Here is an 8,850-nt window from a genome sequence, read left to right on the forward strand (position 1 = left end):
CTCCAATAAGGTTTACTGTTTACGTCACTTTCCCTTTTCCCATTAAACGCAAACCCCACCAGTCACGCCTTTATTCTGACTGTAATACTATGATCATGCCTGACGGTATGCTACCCACTAGTTGGGAATAAATATTATTATTATAATCATTATTATTATTATTAATCATGGTAACATTGTTTATTCCGAACTTGTGGGTGGTATACCGTCCGGCATGATCATATGTTTACAGTCAGAGTGAAGCATGAATGGAGGATCTGCGGGTAGTGCGGATTGCGAGAAAGGAGGATAACGTCATAAACAGAGAGTCAGGCGAACGCAGGTCACGGATAACTTCCCTCTGATCGAAAAACCGCGGTAGTGTAGACCGACAACCAGCCAGTGTGAGGCAACTGGGTTTGAGCAACCGCAGTCGAAGTTTGAAGCTTGGGCCTCATGACACTCACCACACACTTTTGTTCTCATTCCATTTCTTCCTTGTTGCTCCTCTTCCCAAGCTTCAAACTTAGCAACAAGGAAGAAATGGAATGAGAACAAAAGTGTGTGGTGAGTGTCATGAGGCATAAGATTCAACCGTGTCAATAGGAAAAATCTAAAAGGGGATTACGCCATCCTAAATGGACCCAGGACAATTGGATACGTTTGCTGATCTAGAAACCAAGTGCCAGTTGGGCCGAAGTAGGTGCCTAGTTTAAAGAAGGTAAAAAATTTTTTGTCGAGGTAGCTTGCAGGGAGGCTAGCTTTTTGTCTAGTTGGAACGTGCGGCATTTTTTAGCTTAATAAGCTAATTTAGACAGCGACAGTAGACAAGTAAAAAACGGACAGGCAACAGCTTCCCAGACAGATGGTAAGAATCGTAGCTTAACTGAGGTCTACTACATCAACCTAACAGGAAAGTAAGATTAAGGATCATCGCCGAGCCACTTCTGTTAACTCCAGAAAACCAATGGTGCATGGCAAAAAACAGCCAATAAGTGCTAGCTGTGACCGCTTGTAAACAGGAAAAATAAGTTATTTGCATTTCGTGCGTACGATTGCTCCAGATGACAAGAGGGATGAAAATGTGTGCTATGTTTGGACGATGAAGTGGGCTTGGATTGGTGTGACCCATCAAAGACGAAGGTATCAACTCCTTGCACGTCGACGTCAGCCGTGAGCCTCACATATTTCCCCCCAGGATACCTCATGAATATATGTTTTTTGAAACAAACGAAAGGACAGCTGTCGTCCACTGTCCCCGTTCAGAAGGTTTTCATCCCTCGTGCATGCTACCAGATCTGCAAGCCTCAAAACCATCCAGGCAGTCATTAGTGCGGTTTGTGCATTAATAAATAACTCCAGCTACCAAGCAAATGAAACATCAACTACTTTTTGAGCAATGGGAGTAGAATGGGAAGGTTCAGAACCTTGTCCATGGCTAAACAAAGATGATGCATTGGTGTGAACCACTCTGCAAAGTAGAGGCGCACCAGTGTTATGTGTAGGTGTGAATGATGGGGCCGTGGGGCCAAACAAGTATTTTATTCACAGAGCATCTTCAGACCCACCATTTGATATGTGAGCGCTGCGAGTGTTCAGGGGATGCAGAATGGTTCAGAACAGCAAGGAACTTGGGCTTCAATTTGGCTGAGGTTATTTAAATCCAGTCAAAGCAACGCACCAGACATTAAATAGAGCTGACAGGGTTATTCAGGGATGGGACCAGGCTTGAAGAACTAGGAATACTTGGCTGGGTACGAAGGCTTAGGGCCGGAGAAAGGAAATATTAACAGGTCAGTGGAGACGGGCTTGACGGCAATTACGATGGTAGGCGCTAGCCAGTCTTTGCGGATACACTACGCCTCAGAGAGCGGAAGATGTGGTCGCAGGAAGTGGATGTTTTCATAAGAGATAGAAGTGGTAAGTCATAGACAAGAGCACTCGTAAAAGATGGTTGTCACGCTTTTGGGTTATTGCTAAGGGGTTCAGGTTTGTGGATGTTAATGCTAAGACCTAGTGCCAGGACAATCGGGGGGGGGGGGGCCGGCTTAGAAGGGCTTAAGGTCTATTTAAAAAACGTATGTAGTGTAAGCTGAGGCGCGAAAAAGCGCTCAGCTCCTTCAATAGAAAGCTAAGGACCGATGACCTTTCGAAAGCCTACGTGAGATGAGATAGTACGGATATGGAAGTGAAGCTTGTTTCATAGTTTGGAATATAGGCAAAGGAAAAAGTGTCGTCAGTGGGAGTGAACAACCAGAGTTGCGGATATTATCGGGAGTATGGGAGGAAGTCAGGGTAGCAGTCAGCTATGTAAGCCCGCCGGAAGATTAAGCGATGCAGAAGGCCTAGATTCAACCTGTTACGCCTTAGCCATAATGGATCAAGTCCACGTGACAACCAGCGGAGGCGATATGGCAGTGTGGATAACGCCGAAATTAAGGACTTAGTAAATGAGAGCTTCATATTTTCATAGTAGTCTGCCATGCCTGAGATTACTGTGAGGGCTGGATTCAAAAATTGGTTTTACAGAATTTTTGAATATGGCAATTAAACACGATTTGTTATGGAAGGATCGGCGAATGTAAGCACAGAGCTTGCGTACTTTAGTTACTCTGTTCCGTGCATGGTGGTTGAAGCCAAACGCACAGGAATACCTAAGGCCTAAGTCTCTCACTTCGGGAAGAGTAGGAATCGAGGGTCCATTGATAGTAAGCGTCCCGGGGGGAATTTGAAATCGATGTGACAGAGCTTGACATTTTGGAACAGCGAAAGAAAGACAGGAGTTGGAGGACCAGAGTGATAAAGAATTCATACCAGACTGAATGTTAGCGAGAGTAGAAGCAGAGTGACTGGCCTCAAACATGTAGGCTATCTTAGTGTCATGGGCGAACAGGAAAGGGGATCCATGGATGATCAAATCAGTGACGTTATTGGTGTATAGTAGAACAGTGGTGGGCCAAGCGCACTACCCTAAATAACTTGCTGGTGATGGGAAGGAGTGATGAAGACAGATACCCAATTCTGGTGGTCTGGGTTCTCCCAGTGAGGTAAGAAGTGAGCCACCACAGTAGCGGGCCACCAATCCTCCTAGTTCATAATTCTTCGAGGGGTGCACCGTGGGGAACTTGGTCGAATGCCTTGCGAATATCAAGATGGATAAGAATAGTACACAGTCCGGTATCGTAGGCGGACGAAATGGGGCGCGGCTTAGAAGGGCTTAAGGTCTATTTAAAAAACGTATGTAGTGTAAGCTGAGGCGCGAAAAAGCGCTCAGCTCCTTCAATAGAAAGCTAAGGACCGATGACCTTTCGAAAGCCTACGTGAGATGAGATAGTACGGATATGGAAGTGAAGCTTGTTTCATAGTTTGGAATATAGGCAAAGGAAAAAGTGTCGTCAGTGGGAGTGAACAACCAGAGTTGCGGATATTATCGGGAGTATGGGAGGAAGTCAGGGTAGCAGTCAGCTATGTAAGCCCGCCGGAAGATTAAGCGATGCAGAAGGCCTAGATTCAACCTGTTACGCCTTAGCCATAATGGATCAAGTCCACGTGACAACCAGCGGAGGCGATATGGCAGTGTGGATAACGCCGAAATTAAGGACTTAGTAAATGAGAGCTTCATATTTTCATAGTAGTCTGCCATGCCTGAGATTACTGTGAGGGCTGGATTCAAAAATTGGTTTTACAGAATTTTTGAATATGGCAATTAAACACGATTTGTTATGGAAGGATCGGCGAATGTAAGCACAGAGCTTGCGTACTTTAGTTACTCTGTTCCGTGCATGGTGGTTGAAGCCAAACGCACAGGAATACCTAAGGCCTAAGTCTCTCACTTCGGGAAGAGTAGGAATCGAGGGTCCATTGATAGTAAGCGTCCCGGGGGGAATTTGAAATCGATGTGACAGAGCTTGACATTTTGGAACAGCGAAAGAAAGACAGGAGTTGGAGGACCAGAGTGATAAAGAATTCATACCAGACTGAATGTTAGCGAGAGTAGAAGCAGAGTGACTGGCCTCAAACATGTAGGCTATCTTAATGTCATCGGCGAACAGGAAAGCGGATCCATGGATGATCAAATCAGTGACGTTATTGGTGTATAGTAGAACAGTGGTGGGCCAAGCGCACTACCCTAAATAACTTGCTGGTGATGGGAAGGAGTGATGAAGACAGATACCCAATTCTGGTGGTCTGGGTTCTCCCAGTGAGGTAAGAAGTGAGCCACCACAGTAGCGGGCCACCAATCCTCCTAGTTCATAATTCTTCGAGGGGTGCACCGTGGGGAACTTGGTCGAATGCCTTGCGAATATCAAGATGGATAAGAATAGTACACAGTCCGGTATCGTAGGCGGACGAAATATGATTGAAGAACTCAACCTGGCATGTGTTAGCTGACCGCCGTGCCATAAACGCATACTGCCGATTGTTAAGGGTTTTGGTGGTGAGCAGGTAGTCCGTGACAGGGACTTTGAAAAGCCGCCCGAGGGTACGAAGGAACAAGCAGGTATGGTGGATGCCACGATAGCTGGCTAGAGCAGTTCGTGGACCCGATTTATATTGTGGGATAATGGTAGAGCGCTTTCACTGGCTTGGGACTGTGCGAGTGATAAGTGGGATATTGAAGAGATTAAGGATGAGGGTGGGGACGTCCGGGCCACCAGCTCTTAAGTTAAGCGAAAGGGTGCCATCGGTGCCTGGGAACCTGGAGTATCTAAGGTGGGCGAGAGACGAAGTTCCGTCAGACAAAGTAACAGAGAATGTGCAGAGGTTGAGCCTTGTCTCGTTAGCACATGTGGTCGTTTCGTAACCAACTGGGGAGCAATTAGTAGATGTAGTCAATGCGGAAGGAACACAGCAGCTAGCAAGGTAAGATTTTAAGGATTCTGCAATGTCAGCGGGGTCAGACAGAGGCTTCCCGTCAGTGGCCACAATCTTCGAAGCTGCAGACGAATTTGAGAAGCAACGCCGGTGAAAGAGGAGCCCCAGCAGTTTAGTTTGTGAAGAATGGGCTACGGCGGTAGATTCCTCCTCAAGAGCTAGTTTGACAGTGGTAATATCAGTCATAAGTTTGGTAATTACAATAAAGAGGGAGAGATCGTAAGTTTCAAGGAAGAGCGCACGATACTTTCTAATCTTATGGCGCATAGCGGGTAATCGTGTGGCGGGATGGCAGCCAGAAACATAGGGTGCGCGTAGGAGAGCAACTAGATAAAATGATGATAGTGGGTTGGTGTAAAAGTGGCTGGTCACCCTTTGTGCGTCACCAGAGAGAAGGAACTCTTCCCAGGTCATATGACGCAGTGAGATTGCAAAGGCTCCAAGGATACCCGGGGAAAGGATATGAGAGGTTAAGGAGGGAGGAGTGAGAGAAGTTTGAGTACTCGTCCAGCTGCAAGTGACAATGCAATGGTCGCCACCCGGCATCCCCTTTCCAAGTGGACGGATGGTATGTGCATGTAAACGCTGATCTCAGTGTTTAATTCGTGAGGCGTACTCTCGGCTTCTGTGCTCCAATATGATACAACATTTCGGCCGAGCTTTTCGTGGACGGTTTAGCAACAACACTTCCGCACTTTCTGTGGGTATCGGGGGCTGGACGATAGCAGTACTGAGTGATAAGCGTCCCCATTTTGGAGACGGGCTAATAATCTCCACCACAGTGTAAGCAAAATCAGTGAGATAGGACAAGCAACCACTTGAAAACCAGCGGCCAGCCCACCGAGGCAGCGTGTCCAAAGGCTAGTGATAAATCTGGTGGGTCTCACTACCCTCGGTGGTCCGTCACGGGTGTTCAGAATCGGGACAGCAGGGCTTGCCCTTGGATAACAATGTTTCCGTTTATTGGCGTTTCCAGTAGCCGAACCTCATTTATCACTTGGTAAAAGGCGTTTCCACTGGCCTAAAAAGGTGATTACGGATTTTCGGGAATGGACATAAGGTATATCCCCTGATCCGGTGGGTCATAATCAAATCAAACTACTGTTTGCGGTTGTGGAATCAACTTAGGATAAGATCTGGGAATGCCGTTTCTTAGTACTCGGGAAATGGGATGGACCAAGATGTGTGGACATAGTGGAGCAACATATCCTGGTGAAAGTGTACGTGCATTTGTTGACACAGGTCTCAGCATTCTGTGAACATTTGAGCCATAGCGCCAGGAACCATAAGCCTTTTAGCGCAGACTTTCCTCGCTTTGCAAGTTTCTACAAAATGTCAGTGCATTTTCGGGTGTCGTTACTCTAAATGTTTCAGAATGAGGAAAGATGTGGAAAGATGTGTATGTGGTCCTATGGCAGATCACGTTTATAAAGTATCCGCCACCTTCGTAGAGCTCATCTTGGTCAAAACGGTGCAACGCAGACGGTACGGGAACGGGATGAAATGAGACCGAAATATCTGCAACTCGCTAGGCATAACCAATCAAAACTTTCGACAGAAGTTGTACATGCACCATATGGTAAGGACTGCCGAAGTCGTCGGCTGAACCTGCCGCACTTCACACGGCTTTCCAAATTTTGGCAGAATCCTGAAGGTGTCAAACTTTCTTTTGAGTAGCCCTCGGTTCACAGGGATCCAGTAATACAAAAACTTAGTATCTTGATGATTATGATCAAGATGCTTTGACTGATAGCTTTTGTACGTGCCTTACTGGACAGAACCGGAAGGGGAAACCCACGCTTCGCCAGGTGATTTTCGCTGGAGGGTGCTTCAAGCTGACCAGCTTTTTCTGATTCCCCGCATATTGCTTGTCTTTGGGAGTCGTCTGTTGCATTGGTCAATCACACCTTCAGGACCAACCTTAGAACTGAATCCGCACCAAAATTGAATGACGATTGGTCATATTGGCAGATATAAAGCAGGTTACAGTATTTTTTGTTCTGAGCAAAAGGTTACCCTCAGCACATAACAGAGTAGAAGTGGGCGGTTACGGCTTTTTGGACTTGAAAAACAGCCATCACACAATGAGTCTGTATGGCTATGCCTAGAATGCATCCGCAGGTAACTTGGGACTTACCTAGGGAGTTGCCAACGGCCCCAGTCTTTTTGATGTTTTTTTTGAAACAGAGGCAAAGATTGCTTCCAAACGACAGTATGGTTTTTCTGCATCTCAGCTTATTAAGACCTCATGTGCCTTTTCCATGAAAACTTTTCAACTACCCAAAGATGGGATGAATCAGTCGGTATACAGCAAGCGTGGTAGCGCTCTCTGTCTTTAATTAGGATTATGTATCCGTTTACGGATGGGTCGGAGCTCTCTGTGGAGGAAGGAAGCCAACGAATCATTTAAGAGAGAGCTGCAGGATGACTAGGAATCTCGGCAACGCTAGGCGTTTTGGCTCATTCGCTTTCAGCACTGCATGGCCAACAAGTGTGATAAGTTGCAGTCGGTCGTTGCAGAATATCGAATGAAGAATGTCTGTTTGCACGTGATTCACGCAGTCTTTCAGTCAAACCGTGCAAGAATGGGCGCAAGCATATTTACATAATTCATAGCATCATTGCCACCCATTAGTACAGTGTTCAGGAAGTTATTGTGATTGGTTAGGCGAGATTATGGACAAAATTTAAAAATTTCAAAAAAATTCAAAAATCTAAAATCTAAAAGTACTGCGGTCTATAGTGTTTCAGAAGGTAAATGGGACAAGTTTGAAAGCCATGCTAGCTTGTGGATCGGCCCGCGAATGATGATATGTAGTCCGCGACCAAGGATGACAGTCGTGACATACAGGGCCGGCGACATGCGTCCAATTCCTGCCATGCAAATAAAATGGCTGGGCTGATGCAAATAACGTACTTATGGTTGCAAATTTAGTTGAATTCAAGGAAGATTTGTAAAACCGTCGGTAGGAACGGCGAATAGCAAGCCACATAAATGGAAAAAGGTAAAAAGCGGTTGTATGCGCTCGAGTGCGCGAAGCTCCAGTCCAGGCGCTTATGTATGCAAGTAAAAAGGTGTTCTTACGGCAATGAGCCGTGGAACGAGGAATGCTTATATGATGAACAATTTATACCAGGGATGCTTATTTTAGTAGTTAAGAGTAAAGTCACAGAGAGGACAGCCGGTTGCCATCCACGGTGGCTTTGGTGGAGTGTGCATTGACCAAAAGAAGGTGACAGTACAAAGCTCCTGGGTTGCGTGTATCTCTGTGGACAAGGACAAAAGCTAAATTTTCAAAAAATGTGTTTAGGTGTGAGAAAGGACGTTGCTATGGCTCAGGCGTGGATGAGTTGCTGGGAGGAAATTTTTATGAAAAGTTCCGTGCTGTTGGTGAGTGATCCAGACAGTTATGTTGCTACACTCAGTGAAATATGAACTTGCATAAATTGTCACGGTTTCTGAAGGAGGTAATGGCCTGAAAGTATTTTATTGGCTTCTTCGATGTCATATTTTCGTACAAGCCATCTGATTGTTACGTGTTGGCACGTGTTCAACCTGATCGAGAGCACAACGTCGCTCAACGAACTGCCAAACCCCATGAGAATAGAGCAAGTTTGGTAGACTCAAAAAAGATGGATCCAAAAAGGCGGAAGAGGTGAAAAATCAGAAATAGTGGTAAGTTGTTCTAGATAATACAAGCAACAGGTACTTATAACAATGACTAGCATACACCCAAATGAGAACGCACATGAACAGCTGAATTGAGTACCCTTGAAAATTATTGTTGTGACTACTGAGTACAGATTCATCCTTATCTTGGAAGGCGCTCTTTCAATCTGCCGAACCTTCTGCCAGATGTAAAGATCTCGACGGCTTTTATTCGTACTCCTCACCGAATGAGTCAATTATTGCTTAGCTTGCGTGAACTCGTTTCCCAAGAAACTTTTACACTCGACCCTGCTTCATCTGCAACACTAGTGAGTCGCTTCACTGCA

This window comes from Opisthorchis viverrini, assembly GCF_000715545.1.
Source record: "Opisthorchis viverrini unplaced genomic scaffold opera_v5_277, whole genome shotgun sequence".
In the NCBI taxonomy this organism is placed as follows: Eukaryota; Metazoa; Platyhelminthes; class Trematoda; order Opisthorchiida; family Opisthorchiidae; genus Opisthorchis; species Opisthorchis viverrini.